An 18,046-nucleotide genomic window follows, 5' to 3' on the forward strand; every position below is an offset into this window, starting at 1 on the left:
CTAATATTACCCACAGTCAAGATTCTATGGCACATATGTTTCTTTGATTAACAAGGCCAACGTAAAAGCAAGATGTGTGTTTTTACACCATAGATCAGCAGCACATAAGCTCCACCTTAAATGTGATTGTTCACCTAAATCTGCCTGCATTTGGAAAGTTAGTGCAAACCTTAAAATTAAATTAGATTGTGGGGTTTTACGTGCCAAAACCACTTTCTGATTATGAGGCATGCCGTAGTGGAGGACTTTCGAAATTTCGACCACCTGTGGTTCTTTAACGTGCACCTAAATCTGAGTACACGGATGTTTTCGCCCCCATCGAAATGCGGCCGCCGTGGCCGGGATTCGATCCCACAACCTCGTGCTCAGCAGCTTAACACTATAGCCACTGAGCAACCACGGCGGGTAGTGCGAACCTTCTGTGCTGTTGGCACCCAATTTCAAAGTGTTTGCCCAGCCCTGTGCACTGTAACTTGATGGTTCCAAATTGCTGGTTTTTAGGCCCCTGCCCAACTGGTTTGTTGAAATAGATGTTAAAACGAATGACAGCTACAATTGCCTGGACACTTATGAGATTCCACTGTAATTTCAGTGGTGTTCACGGCAACAACAGATTTGGTGAAGTGAGGGACAGGCAGAGTGTTAAAGAGGACTGTGAAATCCATCAAACAGTTATGTTGAGCTAACAATGTGGACTGATTGTATAAGGCGAGCAAGCTGCCAAGAATTGCTAAGCTTGATGTGCAGACCTCATTTCTTAGGCAAATAAACTGTGCAATGTCTTGTTTTATTATTGATGACTGCCCTGCCAGTCTGCCTGAGTTGTCATTTTTTTGTATTTATCATAAAGCAGGCACTTTCATGTTTTTGTAGTTGTGTGACACAGAGTCATTTGTTTCTTACAGCTGTCATCTTCTCGGAAGCAGGCGCTCATGCTTGGAGACCTGGAGAGCACAAGCTGCAGCATGTATGCCGAAATAAACAGCTATTGCCTATTTAAAATAGAACCAATGTAAGGCAAGGCCCCTTTTTTGCTGTACTGTGCCTGCGAATTGCAAAGCAATGATAAGACACAATGTAGAAAGAATCATTTTCTTTTATTTGGCGGACATTAGAGTGGCATCAAAAAAAAAAGACTATTGAGCAGCCCCAAGTCAGTCACTACACTAAGTAGCTCCACTGCAATTCACATGACCTAGGAATCCCAGCCATACAACCAAATGATTATTCGTATAAGTGACGATCAAGATCATTCTTCACTTGAATGCCACGGAGCGCTGTTCAGTAACAGCAGTCAGTTTGTGTCCCTGCAAGCAGGAATATTAATTCGTGTTTTGGTTATTGGTGACATAACGAAATTTATAGTTTTCTGGCCCATCAGATGTTTGAATCAGAAATAACTTCTCCAAAGATGTACACCTTGTCACCGGTACATGCAGGATGATTTGCGGTGGCCAGAGACTTTTGAGTGGGACTTCGGTATCAATGGAGGTATAATGTGTGTGCATGCTTCAGTACAAGGGAGATTGGAGGCAGCATCAAGGCAACCTATAGGCACTGTATGAAAAATCTTGAAAGCTATGCTATTTGCTAATGCTCTTCTGCCCTCTGCACTTGATAGAAGACTTTCCAGGTTTAATTTCAATCAGAAAAGAAATTTAGTATTTTCTGATGCTACCTTGACATGCAAACAAGTTTTTGTCATGTAGGAGGAGGAGGGGAGGGTTAGGTTAAACTACAACACAATTTATCTATAAGTTTTTCAGCGTCCTATTTCATGTGTGGTACACTTTCTTTAATTTGGCTTGCTGACCTGGCAGTCGCATAGTCTTGGGCCAGGGATGACTGGATGGGAGAAGACAATGAGGGATACTGTTCATTGTTTAATATGCGCTTGTGTACTATAATATGTAAAAATAAAGAAACGGGTGATATTTTTATGCTTCAAGCATTTTGCAGAGTGAAGTAAAGTTATAACGAATTTTTTTTCTCTCTAAGAGATGAGAGAAGATGGTGTTGCTTGCTCATGATGTTGCTGGGATACCCTAGTACCTAGCTCATAACTCTTTAGTGCAGTGAAGATCACCAGGTAGAAACCACATCAATTTGTAAGAGTTATGAATCTTCAGCATGAAAGTAAATTAGTGCTTTATTTTATTGGATACGTTCCCCTTTTGGAAAGTTCTGTGAACAAAATGAAAATTTGCAAAAGGAACAAATAAGAATTTGGAACAAGCATGCTATCAACACAACTAATGCAGAAGCAGAATTTAGTCACACTACATACCAATAAGGACAGTGTAGGTGTGAGAACGTTGCTGATACTTTCCTTTTCCACCTATGACAAAGGAAAAAGTATACTTCAGTAATTCAGATGAGAACACAATTCTTGTTACACCAGGTGTGGCGAGCCCGGGAGACAGCAAGAGCCACAGGAGTCCTGGACTAAGGGCGCCTCCCACACAAGCAGAAAGACACCCGCTTTTCCTTTCTTTTCTTTAATAAATGTTTTTCCTTCTCCTTCTTATAATGTTCTTTAATACAATGGTTTACCTGACTTGGAGGCAGTTTTATCTCTGGAGCTCCTATCTGAATACATGGGAAAAAAAATAGTTTTTCTCTGAAGCCAGCAACGGAATTCGATGAGGTTGGTTACATGTAAAAAAAAAAGCTGAAATGTAGCGACTGTTCTAGGGGGCAATTTTTTGTGGCAGGAAATTTTGAAAATTGTGAAATTAAAGACTTCCGTATGAAGTTTACAACTTGATACAAAAGCTATGAAATTGTAAACTTCGTGCTTATATTTTTTAAGCTTACTGACTCTCAGCAATTTTTCCTAAATATTCAAGGTCCTAAATCAAAATTATGCAGCCTAGAATGACTAAATTTTATCTTTTTCTCTGAAATACAACAAATTTCATTGCAATTATTCCAGTAGTTGTCTCAAAAGCATTTCTGCATTTTACATGTATTTGAATAAAGAGATTAGAGTTGGCACTGAACTAAAGCATCCTCCTCAAGGTATGCACATCATTTCTGGCCGTAAGGCCAGTTATCAGTCGACACCTCTACACTATAAAAGAGAATTGCCTTTTTTTACACTTTTCCAGCAATTCCAACTTAGTAGCATGCTTAACTGAATGCAGCTAGGAAGAAGGAAATTTGACAATTTTTAGTATATGTGCAGAATTAATGCATTTGTATGTCACTGAATTTTGGCCTTCATGAGCATTCACATCCTTGAATTTTCTTTCAATGTTGAATCGAACATTTTGTACAATACCTGAAGCAGCCATCAGGTCACTAAGCAACGTAAGGGCAAATAAGAACTTCATGTGGAAGCACTTAAAAGGGCTGTTCAATTCACCTGCACAACTGTGAACCAGTTAACGGAGGTTCACGAGAAGTTCAGAAATTGTGCAGCTTGTTTCTGCGGTGCAGGCACAGCGCAACACTCGAAACGAATGCCAAGGTGCAGATGCGGTGCAGGCGTTGTGTTATGCCTGATTAATGTGCACAGAGTGCGTACATTTGAAAGATCGTGAACTACAAGTATTATCAGCTTGTGGGCCTTACAACAAACCACACCTGTACACACATCAGACGTGCGTAAGCAGGTTTTTAATGGCGCTTGCACCCATGTGCTGGACTGTCTGCTGCACTGCTGCGTCGCACCTGTACGCCTGCACCAAGTCGGCACCGACAGCGGAGTACGTGCATCAAAATGAACCAGCCCTGCACCTTTTGAAATGAACGGAGTGGTTCAGCAGGCGCCATTGCTGCACCACTGGAACGAATGGCAGGGTGCAACACCTCGTGAACTGGTTCAGGCGGTGCAGGCGAATCGAACGCACCAAAAGTAAAGCACATTCAGGGGCGCTATAACATAAAATGATTTCAAAGTGTTTTGATTTCAGTCTCCTGACATCAAATTAACGTAACCACCGGCGCAAGCATCGGGCAGTGACCTGCAGCGTGGTCTGAACAACCCAATCAAACACTCTCCTCATTTATAGGAGGTCACCTTTGTTCACTTTCAAAACCAATAACATTGCCTACACTCAGTGGTTTTTCTTATCTAATTGGCTGACAAGAGGCGAGGAGTACGGTCTAGTGGAGGGGGTTTCGATGGGGCCGAGCCAGCACAGTGAAAACAGATAACCGCATGAAGAGGGTGGTGCTGGCTTCTCCGATTGGTCTGCTTCACCTTATTTAGCTTGCGGTGGCTGGTTGAAAATCGCGGCGGCTTGCAACAGAAGGATAAGAATGCCGCTAAAATGGATCCTCAGCAAGAAAGAGTCGGCAGAGTGATGCTGTATACATGCCGCAAGGGCTCGATAACGTTTTACTGCCATGCAAAAAGGTTTATCATGTGCAAATAAATACATGCTGACCAGCAGGTGCGAGTAGCGAGGGCCTGAGCGATCGCCGGGCAGCCATCTTCTATTCCTTTCAGAACGGGGCAGTCTCTGGCTATGCAGAAAAATTTTCAGTTTTGTTCGGCATGTTAATGCTTTTTTTTTCGCGTACGTCACTTTGATGCAGTGAGTTTTTGCGATTTTGTGAGGTCGCGTGACAGCCAGGCGAGGTGGGTATTGCCCAAAAACATTGAACCAATAGCAGAGGGCTAATGGTGAAAAGGCGTTGAATCAGGAATAATTATTTTTCTTTTGTGCGGTTTAATCATTCATAATCATTGTGTACATGTATATCAGATGGAGAGCCATCACGGTTTTCGTGACGTCGCGTGACAGATTGGTGAAGTTTGGAGTGGCCTGAAAGAGTTTAGACCAATCGTGGTGGGCTGATTGCAGAATTGGAATAGAAAAGTTTGGAATCATTTTATGTCATAGCACCCCAGGATTCTACAGGGGGCCATAGAATGTATACTTCCATGCAAAGATGGCCAACTTCACAAGGTTCACACGGATGACGTAATGAAGTCAACCTAATCTGATCTCAACCTCCCAAAGTGATGCGACATTGGTTGGCTGTTAAAATTTTTTAGCTATGACAATGGCAACCTCATGGAGAAATTTGAGGTTGAGTGAGGTCGAATGCTCGGTGAGGTTATATTTCACAGCAGCTGATGTGCACATTTCCACCTCATGAATAAATATGTGGAAAGGTTTATGATTTTACTGATATGAAGGGGTAATTATTTAATACAATAGCCCCAGGCAGGAATCTGGAAGTGGGCTTCACCCCAAGCCACCTGAGGCTTTGTTTTCAATTTGCATAGACAGCTCTCATCACATATGAACCATAGGTGTACATTTCTTTTGCTGTACTTCAGATGTGTGACACCACCGCAGTTGGATATCTTGCATCGGCCTGTATCCTCTGACCTTACTTTTAAAAAACAGTGAGTCACATGCCAAACTTCTTCCTCGTCAAGTATTCCTGCTCTAAACTAACAAATGACAGTTGCTGCCTCTCATTCAGTGTTGGCCAAAGACACCTAGCCAGAATCTTGGTACTGAATAATGAAACTACGCAAGACAAACATTCTTTTTCTGGTATGGTGCCTGTAGGCAACAATTGTCAATAAAGGGTTAATGAGAAACAAATTAAAAGCTGAAATACAGTAGAACCTCGTTGATACGATCTTCACAGGAACTGGAAAATAATGTGTACCATAGGAAATTCGTATTATCCAACATATCCAACCAAATCGGATTTTCGGGAAAAGAAAAAAAAAACTTAACATTTCGAAAAACGTATTAAGCAGAATCGTATCGAGGTTCCACTGTATAAAAAGAAACGACACTGAAGCTTGTCACAATTTTTTCTAGAGTTTAGAAGTCTAGGACCTTGATTTAACGCAAGAATTGAATAGTAAAAAATATCATGTAAGTACCGCTTTAAAGTTCAACATCTTGATACGTATTTCTGCACATTGAGACGTAATATTTACCGAAGGCATAAGACTCTTAACAAAGCATGTTTCACAGTCTTGCAGGCAAACCAAACATTTACAGTGGTGCACCTTCAAATGGTGCAGTCAATTCTATGGACCTAATGCTTGCATCTTGCACACCTGCTCAAGCCAGAGGCAGGAAACTAGGACAACCTCCAAAACACTTCAATTATCTCTTTCTGAAAGAGAGAAGTGTGTTTTATCCAGCAATTTTTGACATAGCCAGACTGGTCTAAAGGTAAATTGACAACTATGTTCCTCACGAAGGCCTGATTCACACAGGTGTTATCGGCCCCATCATGGTACACGCGTCTGTCAGGACAGAGCATTTCCTTGCCGATTTCTCCGCAGAAACAAGACGCTATCGACATTTGCTGATGCTCTAAACATCATCAGTATCCTATATTAGAGGAGAAAATGGTGTGAAAACCCTCTATTTTCACAGATACAGGTTCCGTAACATTTGGTGCCGAGACATGACAGGATGGTTCAAATGTGTGAACCAGAATTAACTTACAATGGCACTTGAACATAAGATAAGTTAGAGAAACATTGCTGTAAACAGATGGCAACACAGGTGAAAAGTTTTAGATAATGACGCCAAAGTACAGACACCATTGCTTGTAATGCTTCAGTAGAAGCACAGGGTGAGATTTTCAAGATCATAAGCTGGAATCTAAACCACGCAAGGCAAGCAAAGCCCACCTGCCAACTGTGTTCACAGCAGCCTACACATATTGTCAACCCACGTGACGTTTCTGTGGCCAACATACCATGGCAGTTGTGCCAGGATGACTGTGGACGCAGATGGCAACGTGCCCAAAGCATTCTCGCCTTTAGCTAGCATTGCAGATGCAGCCAAGGAGCGCCTGCTGCATAAATCAGTCTTGTGTCTGGAAGCGTCCACAACCTCCATGAAAGTGTTACAGAGGAAAAGAGATGCACCAAATATGTTTACTGAATATTTACAAAAGCTGTAGCAGCTGACAAGACAGTAGTTAGCACGCAAAATCCAAAAGTGTTCCCTTTTTCATCAGCCTTTTAAAATATGCTCTCTAGATCACTAGACTATCTAAAGCAGAAACAATCGATCGATCCTCTTCAAAAAAAGACAATACAGCACTGACATGGATACTCACATGAATGAGCCCACTTCATGTGTCGACCACTCGAATCTGTTTTAAACACAGGCCTATTTCCAAAGCTTCAACTGCAGTGCACTTGCTTTTATGAGATATGTAAATTAATTTGGGCTAGTTGATGGGTCTTAAACGAATGCACAGTGCAAAACAAAATATATATGGAAGTGACAATGTGGACAGAACAGTCTTCCAAATGTTTCTATTAGATCATAACCTCCCTATATCGAAGCAACATATAGGGAACTGACAGTTAAAGTGAAAAAAGTGCCAATCCAGATTACACTCCCTTAGGCATTCACATATTTTTCAATGATATCCCATTCATGCACTGCGTGCACAAGAGACAATTTAAATATGACAAGCCTTTGGTGTAACTTAGAATGATCAGGGGTTCCCTGCAGTGCGATTAGGTGACAAGTTTGGTTCAGTACATATTGATTGGTTTCATTGCATGGTATTTATATAATTGGTATTTTTACAAAATATTTCGCCTACTGCCTAATGTGAAATTTGAGTGCAGCTCTATACATGTTTCCATTTCGCAATATATTGGCTAGCATGGACAATCTGTCTCGTGTGGCACTTTCGCAAACACAGCGAAGTGTGGCACGACTGCGTTGCTAATTGGAAGACCACGAGAGCAGCACATGGGTGATGCGTGGGCGCAATTCACAGCAGCTGCCGCAGACAGACCTCTGCTCATGGAGCGCTTTGTTTCCATACAGATGATGCGCACTAGTGTGGTATAAAGGCATCCAAGATTTTCCTTCCTAGGAAACGTCAAATTAATCAATAGCTCCTAAGAAGGCCACTATCCAAAATAATCAAGAAAGTAATAGAGAAACATGTCACAGAAAATCACATCAAACTAGGTCCGAGCATCAAAAATTGACCAACATTCTAGGCCTTGCCCTTGGAAAAAGTCTTGCAGCAAGGTTAATTGAGCACAAATGATATGCAGGTATTCTATGGAGTGATATCAAGGCTCAAACACTGAGCTCTGCTCTTCTGCAGGACCTTGGTGATGCACATTTTAACGCCATTCTTCTGGCTACTATGGTTTCCAGGAAAATTGGTCATCCTTAAGAGGACAGGACACCACCATAGTACTTTTTCAGGCATACTACTTGCGCTAGCAGACAAAACAATTAAGGTCTACTGACAATGAACATTTGCGGCAGGACACAATAGCAATGACAGTATTTGGCAGGATGTTTAGACAACAGACTAAAAAGAGTGGACTGGAGGTGAAAGCAGTTCTTTTGGTGAAGTATTTAGCTCGGCTTTAAACAGTGCATTGCTTGCATACAGGGTAACGTACTTGTCATGTTCAAGTTTGTAACAGTGTACTTATGAAGGAAAATTCTGATCAAAACCACACAGTGGCATGGTGAGGCAAGTGGACAACACAGTGGTTTTAAAGCATTGTTTCGGGCTGAGTACTAAGTAGCAAGTTCGGTATTCCCGCACAGCAGCCAGGTTAATGAGATCAAAAATGGGAATAAAATGTCAAACCAAGTGACAAAGCATGAAGCAAGACCTATAAAGTTTCAAAATTCTTTGAGTCATGTGTGCACCTTGTTGGCAAATGTGTGAACTTTCGACACACAAAAAATGTTGTCATTGGAAACAACTTGTCAAAGATAATCACTTGTTTATCAACAAAGCGAGATTTTATCACACAAGAGTTCAAAAAAGTCTGCTTAAAAAATGAGAAACACCAGTAATTTTGACCTTCTCTTACATTGAACACCCTGTGATTAAACTGTCTATGGCATCTCTAGCATGTCATGCGCACCAACACCTAGGCAAGAGACAATACCAGCAACTGCTGCAGAATAGGCGAAAGCAGAGACAACAGTAATGGAAGAAAGTGGCTGTAGCATTACAAAAAGAAAATGCAGAAGTTTGATGACAAATGATCAAAAAAATACAATTCAGAGCCCTTCCATTATGTGAAGATGGAAGACCAGCTGAAGCTGTACTTGTTGACAAATATATTGAGTTATATATGGTTAATTGCTATATTGATTAAATAAAGAAACATACACACAACTTCGTTATCTTTGATTTTCTATTTACTTTGTCACCATGGTAACCATTGCTTTGTGGTCACTGTGATATACTGCAATTGGTCGCCGATGCTTTCGTGCCCACTCCCGCTTCTGTTTGCAAAGGTGATTCTCACGGGCACACTGTTCTTCATCGGTCACAGAGCAGCTATCCGACATTACGGATCTGCAGACAAGACGGGTCTGGCTATAGCAGCTGCCCATTGTCTTCACGCTGTTGCTCACACCGGTGCTCTTAACATGCACATTGTTCTTCTTCAGTACAGACTAGACGCGTCCTGGCCATAGCAGGACCAAAGTAAAACTGCTGATAACGTCACTAGAGCGATGTCGACTTCACAAGAAAACGAGGCACAGACATTGGTGGGTACACAATGACATTTTATTATTCTGCCATCCACTCCGGAGCCACTGAGCATTGCTGGCGCACAGCAGGCTACTGTGGATTCAATTTTGTAGACGCAACTTTTTTCTACACACCCTGTCGATGTATGCACTATTAGTCATAGTCAGAACCTAGCCATATACAGCTTCGCTGTAAAAATAGCAGGGGAAACGGAAGCAGACACGTTCAATGCATCACAAAGGAATGCAGCAAGCAAAAAGATGTGGTTTCTGCAGCACAAGCAGATAGCTAAATCACTTCGCAGTTGTTCTAGCCTTGTGAACTGGAACAACTGGCTTTCCTGTCCAGGAAGCATGGGCAACGACACTGCACACATGTTGCTAATATCAAGCTTTGATGCAGACATAGTAACATGTGGTGAGGAATTAAGTGTAATCTTTGTTTCCACTTCTGCATGAATGTTGTGGAAGTGCTGGAGGGTCAAGGTTTTATACAGCTATTAATTTATGTATGTGGTCTAATAAACCATTGCAAAGTGAATGTGTGGCATCAGCAACAGATAGCCAGGCACTATCACAAAAAGGAGCAAAATAATGCTAGGTTGTCGAAAGTTGCAAGTTCTGGAGGAGAAAGAGAAAAGGACAAGACTGCATCGATCAATTGGACATGACTGAAGGCATGCACGGTATGTCGAGCAAGAAGCGGACAGAAAGAGTACAAGGAAACGCATGAAGGAGAACAGTCTGACAGTATGTGAAGGCAGGAGCATCACATAAAAAAATTGAAGAAAGTAGCAAATGAATGGGGAGATCAGATGCCAAGGAGCAAGCATTTTCTGCTAGAAATGTTATTGCTGTTGTGCTTTAGCCCTGGTGCTGCAAATGGAAGGTGGAAGAAACAAGTACAAGTTCAGAAAGCATTGTGGCAAGAGTGAGCGGCATTAGATCGGTGCCTCATCAAAATGATAGAATTTGCAGTGCTCATCTGCACTCAACAAAGTGTGGTAACCTGTGCTGCTGGAAGTGTGTGAACTATCTCGAGATTAAATGTACAATCAGCCAGCTTTTCCAGATTCAGAAAAGACTTAAGACCAGAGGAAAATTTCAAAAATTACAAGACGGCAACCTGATTTGATAAATCATATTTTGGATGTTTCCAGTAGAAGCACTTGCACCAACGGAAACTAAGCTGCATTAAAGGTTAGACTTCAGAAAGTGAATCAACACTACACCAACGATAAATGCAATTCCACTACATGGATGACTTGCCTTGTATGAAAACATTCTTTCACCTTTTGCTCTCCTGTTCGCCACGTAAGCATTGCGGATTAAGACGAAGTCCCACTCTTTGGTGCAATGTGTTTGTCACTGGCTGACCACAAATTAATCGGTGTCAATGTCGTGTAATGAGCATTAAAAAGTTCTCTTCAGCTCCTACTTTCTGACTAATGAGCCGGCTGTGCTTACATAGAAGCGGATCCACCTCCAGAGGGTCACCACTGAATTGCATCTTTTTTTTTTATTACAGGAGCGTGGAGGCCTGCATTAATAGTGTTTTTTCACTGACTGCACATATGTTACCAGGCTTTTTATTAATCTTTTAAGTCACCCACACAGGCGTACGTTATCCTCTTCATTTAGTAAAGAGGGGTAAACATCGACAAAATGATGCAGCTCAAATAGCTTGAACGTGTATGCGTTTTCTATCCGCAGTGACGGACAAGATGGCTCGAGCGTTGCATAATGCCGTTTACCTAAAGCCAGCTTCGCCGCAAGGCACCAGTGTCGCGCAATCAGTGTATTGCGGCGAAGTGAACCAAGAGTGGAAAGCGGCCAGTCAGAGGATACGTGCGCACCTTCCGCCACGTCTCCTGTCGCAGTACAAGTACGGAGACGCCGAACAAGTGTACTGGCAGGCCTTCAGAGCTATTTCGCACGCGGTTGTAGCGATCTGAGCCCTTGTTTCGCCCACATAGAGCGCCCCGTATATGAGCTAGACATCGTAACAGCCGGGATTATTAATTACCCTTGCGCTCAAGCACCTCAGAAACGCTACGAATCTGCACCACGTAACGAATATCAGTGTTACTGTACAGCTTTCACAACGGTCTACTGCTATGAAATTGCATGACGGCCACTTTTCTTTAGCATAAATTTGTTGCGTATTCATCCGCAGGGCGTGGTGTTTTGCCAGTGTGGCTGTACAGCTCTCACAACGATCTGCGGCTAAGACTGCATACCGACGGAAGTTTTAGTACTTACACATACAGAGTACAAAATTTCCATTCCCGCGAAACTCCTGATGTGTTGTATGCTCAGTTACATTAAGAACTAATGCATCGGCACGGCAGTTGAATTCGTAAACTGTTTCCGTTCCCGCGATTCCCCTGAAGTGTGTGGTATGCTGACCTTGATCAACGACACTAATGAACAATGCATCGGCACGACGTAATACTTTGCCACTAAAGTCATCCGAGAAGACACCTCACTTCCAAACGTATCCCCTGCGACTACAAAATTTAATATGCTACCGTCGCAACAAAATAGCAACAAACTCACCTCGGACGCGGCTTTTTCGTCTTGCCAACCACGCATCCTGTCGATTCTGTGCTGCAAGCTCGGCCAGGGAGAAACGGAGCTAACAGCTTTCTTCCCCGTAGTACCTAGGCGAAGGGAAATTTTGAGCACTAAAAGTCCCCACATTTCTCTCTCGCAACTGCTGCTCCTCGCGCGTGCGCAGAAAGAGCGGTGAAATCCAATTTCGATGTGCTCGTTGAGTACGGTGGCTAGTGGAAGGAGAAACGCGCGACCATGGGACTCCTGCATTGCCCAGGGGGCGCTGCGAGAAAGGTGCTAAAAAGCGCCCTCTGTCCTAAAATGGGTCGTACCAAGCTCGGTCGTCTGCTTCGGAAAGCACGTTTACAATATGGACCCGCCACTTTCGGTTGTGTTGTAGCACGGCCTGCTGCGTATATCGGGTGCCGAAGATTTTTTCAGGGGTGGCACGCTGCGTAAAGGCAAGAAATTATGCAGTGCCGAATACGTGTACGCCGTTCAAGAAATAGGCGGCGAAGTTTTAGCACGGTGTCAATCGCAAGTGAAGCGAGTCGCGTACGAAGTGGAACTACAGGTAAGGTTTGCACGCTAGCTGCTAGATTCAGGCGCGCAAACGCGAGGAAATGCGTGCTATAAATGAATCCACAGCAGCGATAAGCAGACATCATGTGTACGGAACTACTTGAGCACACGACGGTACGCGCCGCGATGTACGAACTGCCCGAGCGCACGATCGTACGCGCCGCGACGGCAGCGGTCTTTCGACATGCCGCCAAACGGCAGGCCTCCTGCAATCTTTGTTGACTGCATGCCGCTAAACTGATGCAATGCATGTGACCTCGCACGTACGTGCGAATCGCGCTGCAGCGCGAGCTCGTGCGCTGCTTGCTTGATGTAGCTTTTAATGACAGCGCTCGAACATCGATGTGCTGCAATCAATATTGCCTTGCTGCGCTGCCTCAACGTGCTGGCTTGAGATCAAGGATGAGCGCATTTAACTCTCTTAACCTGTGCTGCTCGTAGAGTAGTAGTGAATTGTCATCGAATGAGCCCGACCATTTCTGCTCATTTGCACACACTTCACCACATCGCATCGGTCGATTTGTTAATTGTCGTTGTGGCCGGGTCTCGAATCATGAATTACCAGCCATGCCTGCTGCTATGTCGGCCTGCTGTCGGTACTGTAGGTGCAAAAGACCGAAATTTCGAACGCAGAAAATCAAGCAAGCTTCAAGACAGGCGATGCAGTCAGCATGGCACGAAGTTTCGCTTACTCAGCGCGATGAACTGCAGCTATGCAGCGCGCCCGACGCTCCACTTCGTGAGGCCTTGAAAAAAACGGTAGAATCTGATGTTGGGATTCAGGCCTTCTTGTTCATGGCAGCCCACGACGCAGAAGTAATGACGGTGACGCCTTTTCGAGGCTGGGCTAGGTCTCTCCGGATCGGCATCACCGATTCCTTCTGCTCCCAGCATTACGTCCCACGGCACACGGAGAGTCCGTTTTCGTTAAACTATAGGCTGCGGCGAGCTCGCAGCGTGGTCGGCGTAGTCTGTGAGAAGTGACGAGCCTTTTCGCACTCGCAACAGGGCATAAAAAACTGCGAATCGACGCAGAACTCGGCCTAGCAACGTGCTTCGCCACAGCCAGGGCTCAATACGACCCAAGCTGGCACGACCCAGATGTCGTTTGCCCCACCGCCACCAGGCGCCGCTACTATACCTCAAACTCCAGCGCAAGACGCCCATAAGCTGGTACTTCATTCTATGACGCAAACTTCGACGCTCGTCACAATGGACCCTGACACCGACAGATTGGCTCGCGATGGTGGGCTCAACTTCAGCAATTTGAGCACCGACGAGCGCGACCTGCTGCTGAGGGCTCGCACTGCCGGCGTCGTTGCGTACTACGACGGCGGCCTCGACACCGGCTCTCCGGAGCGGGAAAGCAACGAGTGCTTCCCATGACATCACATGGACGTGGCATTCTCGCTGCTTGTTCCAAATGAAAGCTTCGCGAGCCAGCAGAACCCTCACAGCACGACGCGATAACGAAACTACTGAAACTCCAAAGCGTGCGCGGCGCAGAGTCGAGCGCGCAGAGTCGAGCGAAAACGAAACCTTTCGAACACCCATATTACTGAAGGGTAACGTCAATATGTTATTTTTTCTTAGAATCGAATAGACGTAGACAAGTAGCATTTTTTTCCGTCTTATAATCGAATGAAATGATATTTTTAATACGAGTAGTTGAGTATTAGTAACACAAATTATCAGGAGTCCTTTCGTCATCGGACTAGTACCGGCATGTCGCTGGGGGGTCTCAAATCGTGTCATGCATTTACCTCAATTTCTCGGTTACTAAAGCTCTGTTCGCGATTATATTGACGCCTTAGACGTTCTAGAACATTGCTCTACCACTTTAACTTGAGTTTCTGGTAACCTTTAGTGTCCCTTTAAAGAAGGATACGACTGCGCACCTGTCAGCGCATTGTAGGTCTTGTACCGACTCTGAACCACTGTGTCTTAATGTCAGGATCCTTAATGTCAGAAGCAAAAACAAAACCGCGTGTGAACTGTTAGAGGCCTTCCGTATCCAAGCTACTGATTTAGCTTCGAAGGGTTTGGGTGCGATCTAGTTCATACGGATCATTCATATTTAAAACAGCGCAAATAACATGGACAAGGGAGGACACAGGACGAGCGCTGACTGCCAACAACACCTTTATTGGAGCCTGCGCAAATATATACAATTTGCAACAGGCATAGTCATCAATAGAAATCAAGGACCTATATTATTCCCTACCTCAAGATGACCTCTTCGCCGTCGTGCAGGAAGGCATAGAAATGATAGGTGAAGTCCGGTTCCAGAATGCGGTTGGCACCAGAGTCGCCAATTTCCTGGACCTGCTGCAGGTTTACCTAAGATCTACTGTCATCCAGCATAATGAAGAGTTCTATGTGCAAAAGAACGGGATTTGCATAGGCTCTCGTATTGCGCCCATAATGAGTGATCTCAGCACAATTACTGTTAAGAAGGTGTTTCGCTACGTCGACGATTTTCTGGTGATCCTATCTGCCCACCCTAATGAAGCCACAACCCTGGTCGACCAAGTGTTTGAAAAATTGAAGTGCATCTATCGAGGTTTGACGTTCACAAGAGAACTGCTGGAAAAAGGCCAAATCTGCTTCCTAGACCTTGCACTACACCTCCAGGAAGGGCACACGTGTTGGATGTATGCCCCGCGTTCCAAAAAACACCTTCTCCCCTACACATCCAACCATTCTAAAGTGGTGAAGCGCTCCATCGCCCTAGGGGCCCTTAGAAATGCGGTCGTTCGCTCTTGCCACCACTCGATGTCCAGCAGCCTCTCCAATCAAGCCCAGCGGCTTAAAACAAGTGGCTATCCTGCACAACTGCTGTCATCTTTGGCGGAAGTTTTATTGCAAGAGGCTCGTTCCCCCAAGAAAGAGCGTGAAGCGGGTGATGTCTTAACCAAGACTGTTGCGATACCGTATATGCATGGTGTGTCCCATCGCATCAAGAAAGCCGCAGGCCGGGCTGGTATAAAGGTCGTGTTCACTGCGCCTAACAAGTTGGGAAGGATGTGCAAAAAAATAAACGAAAGCCGGAGAACACCTGGACCGTGCAATAAGCAACATGTCGCTAAGCCTGTACATTGCAGTACCAATGTAGTGTATTCCATTCCCACCACTTGCGGCTGCACTTACATAGGGCAAACAGGACGCTGTATTAATGAACGTTTGCGCGAGCATGCTCACTGTGTCAATATTAAGAGTGGCAGTAATCTGGCTGTTCATTGTGCCAAGTGTGGCTGTACTCCACTCCTTGACCACACACGTGTGTTGAAAAGGTACAGCAATCAGATGGCCAGAGAAATCTTTGAGGCATTTTCAATGTGTCAGTTAGGAGCCACCTGTGTTGGTTTCCCTTCTATTGCACTTTGTGATAAAGAAATTAAGTTCCTTAGAAGTTAAGCGGTTTGGCCTGTGACCACCATGTTATGGTTTCTTTTATATTGTTTAATGTCATTGACGCATGCGCAGCAGTAGTTGACCGACGATGACTCGCCTTCCCGTCCCTTTCTTTCACTCTCTTTATGCCTGTTGCAAATTGTATATATTTGCGCAGGCTCCAATAAAAGTGTTGTTGGCAGTCAGCGCTCGTCCTGTGTCCTCCCTTGTCCATGTTATTTGCGCTGCTATAGATATGAATGATTTAGCTTACGCGAGTCAGATTACGCCTCATGATGCCGAATTGTGATTCCAATCGAGTAACGCGGGAACTCGTCCATTCGAGCGGATGGTTCTAGCAGACATTCGTAGCAGACAACGTCCGCTGCCAGTTTTAAATGTCTCGCGTGGTTTTCACCGAGCTGTTCATCACTAAAGTTGTGCAGTGTCCATTTGTTTGTGATGCTAAGGTGAAGGCTTTTCGCAACAAGGATAAGAGGAGGATTCCTTGGGAAGAAATTACCGACTGAAGCTGAAGGTATTCGTTGTCGCAAGCGACGCATACTTCCGAAAAGTAAATGTCGGCGTCATTCGAATCGGCCATGTCCGTTGGTGCCGTAGAATTGCCGCTTGTTCCCATCTGTCGTTTTCGAGTTCCGTTCTTGGGAGCCAAATTGTTCGCACGTGCTATTTTCTTCTTCTTGCCTCTTTTTTCCCGCGATGGTGATCTCATATGGGTGCGGACAGACAGGACGAAATGGCAGCCTATATGTATTGTTCGCAGCACATGTAGGTGTCTTTTTCGTTTACAACGCCAAGCTAGTGTTTTCGTAATTTTGTTTGGGATCTGACCGAGACGGCAGGCGAAGCCGAATTTATCGACAACTCAGAAGCAAAGGCAGGAGTTTGAGGTAATAGTTCTGCGGAAAGCCGCAACGTGGAGAGACACCGTCGGCTAGCCGCCTGGTTAGCTCATGTTGAATTCCAATGACGGAGTCGAAGCAACTTTTTCTGCTTGTTTTGGAGCAAGTTTGTACCAATGACGGAGTGAGAGCGGGAGTAAGGTGTTCCAATGAGAGAGTCGGAGTGGATTCAGAGCGGGAGTCACTCCGTGGAGCAGAAAAAGATGCTCCGCCAAAATCGGCGTAGTGGACCGGAACTCTGCGCGACGTATTTCCTTTACCACGTTTGTCTGCTGGGAGGCGCCACCGCTCACGACTCGCGAGGAAGCAAAAGCTGCTGCACGCTTGGCGAAATATCCATTCCGCACATTTAAAAAAACGGCAGGTGAACGGCGCTGAAGAGACAAGTGACCGGGGCGGCGGTGCTGGGAGCAAACAGCGGAAGGAAGTGACAGCACGCTAGGTATCCTGGGTAACTCGGCGATACAAGTACCGCTTCCGCCTTGCTCTAGCGGCGCAGGTTGTGTTCCACTCGCGGATTTGGAGGCGTTGCTCTGCGCGAAAGTCGAGTGCTCGCTCGCGGAGTCCGTGGGCTGCTCCGACTCCGCCATTGGAATTCAACATCAGATGGTAGAGCGGCTGCCCCGGAAAGGTGGTGGTCCCGGGTTCGAGTCCCGAACCAGGAAGAATTTTTCTTCAACTACGAGGCTTTTCATTCGAGGAAGCCGTATGGGTTTCCTTTGTAGCGCTTAGCTACGTTTGGGTGGATGTCTAATTTTCCCTTTATTATTTACTTCTCTCCACCTTGCGGCTTCCCGCAGAACTATTACGTTAAATGAAGGTATCTGTAGTCATGTTAGAGTACCGTACGCACGAATACCGCCCCGAAAGCGGTAACAAAGCGCCCAAAACCAACGAGCGAGCAGCGCGACGAGCCCCACCAGCCGCTACCATAGCGGCCATATTGCTCACTACGTAATAATAGAGAGTTTTAGAATAGGGGCCCCAAACCTTTTGGGGCCCCAAAGAAATAGCGTCGAAGCCACTGCGCATGCGCAAGACGCAAACTGCGTTTGGGTTTTGCGTTGGGAACGCTATTTCACCGATTTAGCGGGAGCCCAAATAGCGGCCCCA

General features: G+C 45.0%; 1 long non-coding RNA gene across 1 annotated transcript; it reads right to left on the reverse strand.

Moving 5' to 3' along the window:
• Positions 1–1,052: 1,052 nt before the first annotated feature.
• LOC142587320 (uncharacterized) lies at positions 1,053–12,087 on the reverse strand. The gene is made up of 3 exons (XR_012829461.1): positions 12,039–12,087; positions 2,288–2,338; positions 1,053–1,307 (listed from the first exon to the last, which is right to left on the reverse strand). It is a non-coding gene; the product is annotated as an uncharacterized LOC142587320 (long non-coding RNA).
• Between the last annotated feature and the right edge of the window lie 5,959 nt (positions 12,088–18,046).

The sequence above is a fragment of the Dermacentor variabilis genome, chromosome 7 (assembly GCF_050947875.1).
Source record: "Dermacentor variabilis isolate Ectoservices chromosome 7, ASM5094787v1, whole genome shotgun sequence".
NCBI lineage: Eukaryota > Metazoa > Arthropoda > Arachnida > Ixodida > Ixodidae > Dermacentor > Dermacentor variabilis.